This window comes from Loxodonta africana, chromosome 6 (assembly GCF_030014295.1).
Source record: "Loxodonta africana isolate mLoxAfr1 chromosome 6, mLoxAfr1.hap2, whole genome shotgun sequence".
Classification (NCBI taxonomy): domain Eukaryota; kingdom Metazoa; phylum Chordata; class Mammalia; order Proboscidea; family Elephantidae; genus Loxodonta; species Loxodonta africana.
Window position 1 is genome coordinate 82,489,223 of NC_087347.1, and position 4,675 is coordinate 82,493,897.

Genomic DNA, 4,675 nt, shown 5'->3' on the forward strand with positions numbered 1-4,675 from the left:
AAAAGCTGATCAGTGTTAATGCGTCCTTTCTCTTGTCACAGCGGTATTTCCTTTTAAAAGATTCTTGGAGTAGATTTTCTATCTATACCCTATTCATGCCTATACATCAGCATTAATTAAATAACAGCACTCCAGAATTTTTTTCTCCTCTCTATATTGTTGTCCATTCCATTTATCTTTAATTTCCTAATGATTTATTTAAAATTCACATATTTTCTACTTTTGGTCTTTCCCATAAAACTAATTCAGGTGTGGCTTGATGAAAGCATTTTGTTTAGAAGTTCAATTTCACCAACCATCTTTGTACTATTCACCTCTGGCTCTAGTTTACAGGGAACTTAATTTGTTATTCCTGGTATTATCAGTTATGGTAATTTTGATTTTGCAAATATAGGATTTTTGTTGTTTCCAGTTATAATCAGAAACATTTTTTTCTCTGTAGATCAGCAGCTCAGGAGACATATAGTACAGATACCTGTGGAGAAAAAAGAAAGACAATAGATCCAATTACATCCGTAATGATCACTTTTCCTATTAAGATTTTAAATATATTTATTCTTTTTTTCAAAGCATGTGAAATAAAAGTATTAAACTTGTGAAATGAAAATCAGAATGCTGATGATTACTGAGACATTCTTACTTGGCATCTTGTGTCTACAGAGTAGGAGAATGCTTTTAGGCCACCGAACCAACCATGAAAATAATCGTGAAGGATATTAAACAAAACATATAACAACACCAGTAAAATGAATGACTTTTAAATCATCGCATATCTCAGGGAAGAAGTGATTTGAGTGTGGAAGCCAAAACTAGCTACTATATTCTGTGTTCTCTTTTGAGAATTTCTTCAGCTCATGAGATTCTTTACATGACGCAATGATCTCAGTTATCCGGTACCTGACTGCCTTCCTCCAGTGTTCTGTACGTGACTACAAGCATCCCATTGAACTGAATGTATTTTCCTTATAAGTTTTTTTTTTTTTTTTTATCACTTACAGTTACAGATGGCGTGTATTTTGGGTTGTATTACTATTGAGAGTTCATTGTAATTGGTGAACAGAGCTTTTTTGGGGGTCCGATTCCCTTGTAAACAAAGGGAAATAAGTAAATATATCTTGTCTTATCACATGGATGCAGTGGTGGTGCAAATTGGAGGGCCCTAATTTTATTCTTTTTAAGGCTTGAGAGCAAAAAGAGTACCACAAGTGCTTTCACTAGGCCTTTTGCAGGTTTTTTTTTTTTTTCCAAAGACTCATGCAATTAAGCTATTGTTTTGGAGGTAACAAGGTAAACCAGATCGAAATAACCGGGATTTGGACAAACCTCTGTTGTTTCACCGCAGCCATAGTTTTCTTTTCTCACGAGTCCTGTGAACTTTAAGGGCTAGAAATATAACAGAGACCATACTGGATAATAGAAGAAAAAGGAAAAGCTTAGGCAGGGGGTAGGAGGCCTGGGCAGGGACAGAGGAAAGAAAGACTTTCACAATTCACAAGAAAAATGGCATTGACATTGTGCTTAAAAAAAGCCAATGTGGAAAAGAAGCAATAGCAGTAACAGACGTAGCAAGTATATTTAGAGCAAGAAGGATAGGAAGAAAGAAGTGGCCTAGTTAGGGGGGAGAGAGAGAGAGAGAGAGAGAGAAAAGAAGGGAAGGAGGGAGAGAGGGAGAGAAATTCAGAGAACAAGCAAAGGAAGTGTCAATAAAGGCTGAAAAAAAAGAAAGAAAAAGGACCTAAGGAAATTAGCAAAACCTATATGAAGCTAAGGACATTGTATCCTCACTTATTCCACAATGCATCATGAGAACAGAATGTGTTGGTTTGTTTAAGCAGCCATGAAATGCACTATTTCTTTCCTAGTTTCCATCATCATTATCGAGACAAAAACAACATACAAATGTCACTTGTGGTAATCTAGATTCCTTATATGCAGTTACCTGAGAAATTGAAAGGTAAGTTCTACGTATGTATTATGTTCAATTATATGAAATTGCCATATACCTACTTCCATTACTTTATAGTATGTACATGGCTGACACATATTCACATATTATGTGCCTGGTGAGAATTTTGGAAAGAAGGTCTTTAAAGCTCCAAAGATTTTGAATATTTATTTTTTAAATAAGCAAGGATATTCACTTTCTCAGAGGATTTTGAGAGAATTATGTGTTTTCTAAGTTATATATATATATGTATATATATATACACATATATATAAAATGTGTGTGTGTGTGTGTGTGTGTGTATGTGTAGTCCCTGGGTGGTACAAATGGTTAACATACTCGGTTTCTAACTGAAAGGTTAGAGGTTTGAGTCTGCCCAAAGGCACCTTGGAAAAAGGCCCAGCCATCTACTTCCTAAAAAGAGCCATTGCAAATCCTGTGGAGAACAGTTTTATTCTGACACACATTGTTGCCATGAGTTGAAATAGAATTGACAGCAACTGATAACTAATAACTAGTGTGTGTGTGTGTGTGTGTGTGTGTGTACATGCCTACAGGAAGAAAGTATTTCTTAGATTGTATTTTTCATATGAAGGCCTTTCATGCTCTCTACTTTGGTTGTTAATTACATTTCAGTTTACTAATACTAGAGCTTGATTCTGGTTGGGTGTAAAATTTTTCTAGAAAGATATACAGGAGTGTTTCAAAATTGTTGTCAGTTGTTTCTTTCCTTCCTTTCCCCTCTTTCCCTCCCATCCTCCCTCCTTCCTTTCTCCTCCCCTTCTGTATGTACTGGAGCCTCTGGGTGGCACAAACAGTTAAGCACTTAACTACTAATAAAAAAGTGTGTAGTTTGAACCCACCAGAAGTGCCTCGGAAGAAAGCCCTGGCAATCTGCATCTTAAAGGCCACGGCTTTGAAAACCTTATGGAGCTGTTTTACTCTGAACACATGGGACTGGAGAGTAACTGGTTTGGTTTTGGTTTCTGTAGGTACAGGGCTTCCAAAATGTCCAACATGGACCTACTTGGATGGACTGCCTATTGGATGGATTGACTGTTTTTCCAAATATGATTCTGAAAATTCATGGGATAGAGGGATCAGGGCAGGATTTCCTTGAAATAGTTTTTGGAGGTGCTCTAGGATGGTGAATTCTATAATTAAAGCAGAGCTAGCCGTGTAGCTGCTGAGCAGCAGTACGTATGTTCTTGATTTGTCCTCTTCAGGTTCATAACCTGAAACTTTTGTTTGGAGAGTTTAGATAATGTCTTGAAAATTTCTGTAATATGCTCCAACCTGCCTTGTGCCATTGATGGTTGGTTCCATTCAGAAAGTTGGTTAAAGTCTTATTGCAACTATTGGATATTTTAATAAAAAGTTGCACAATATGAGGCAACTTTTTAATGTACATCCATTTCTCTCTTCATGTATATCTCAGAGCCTGAGGTCTAAAATGGCAAAGATCAAGATATCTTAAGTTCATTAGTATTTTTTTTTTTTTTTTGAAATGCCTATCTGCCTTCTGGAGAATATTCCTTTTCTCAAGTATTATGTAGACTCAAAACAAAGAGGGAAAAAGCTGAAGGACATTATGTACATGTCCTGACAATGCACAACTTTTAAAAGCTGCTTTCACATATAAATTCCCATGTGTCAGGAGTCTTTTCCTGCTCCTGATTTTAAAGAAATTTGATGTAACTTAAAATCATTCAAATTTAAAAATGCACATTACATTTCACTTTAAAAATACTAGAGCTTGATTCTGATTGGGTGTAAAATCTTTCTAGAAAGACAGAATTGTTTGGAAATTGTTTTGTATATACGTTTGCTGGTGCTGCTGTAACAGAAGAAAAAGGAAAAGCCTAGATGGGGGTAGGAGGCCTGAGCTGGGACAAAGGAAAGAGAGACTAAGAAATCACAAGAAAAATGGCATTGTCACTCTGGTTAAAAAGGCTAATGTGGAAAAGAAGCAATTGCAGTGATAGACGTAGCAAGTACGTTCACAGTAAGAAGGAGAGGAAGAAAGAAGTGGCTTAACTAGAAGAAAGAGAGAGAGGTTGAGAGAAAAAGCAAAGGAAGTGTCAGAAAAGACTGAAAAATGAACCTAAGGAAGTTAGCAAAACCTGTATAAAGATAAGGACATCATGTCCTCACTTACGCCAACATGCATCATGAGAATAGAATGTGTTGGTTGATTGAAATGTCCACCGAATGCACTCTTCCTTTCCTAGTTTCCATCATCATTTCTGAGACACAAACAACATATAAATATCACTTGATAGGAATATAGACATCCATATTTTTTATGTATATATATATGTATGTATGTGTATATATATGCACTGGGGCTAGAGTGTATATATGTATATTCATGTACAAAACCCATTGCCATTGAGTCGTAAACATATATATAGTCTTAGTTTGCTTATACTGCTGTAACAAAAATTCCACAGCTGGGTGGCTTTAAGAAACAGAAATTTATTTTCTCATAGTTCAGAAGGCTAGAAGTCCAAATTCAGAGCAGTGGTTCTAGGAGAAGGCTGTCTTTGTTGGCCCTGAGGGAAAAATCCTTGTCTCAGCTTCTGCAGCTCCAGCATTCCTCAGTTCCTTGGCAATTTCCGTGTGGTATCTATTGTTCCCCCATTTTTGCTTGCTTGTTTCTGTGTCTAATCTTCTTTTTATATCTCAAAAGTGATTAGTTATCAGACACACTCTACTCCTAAGATATAC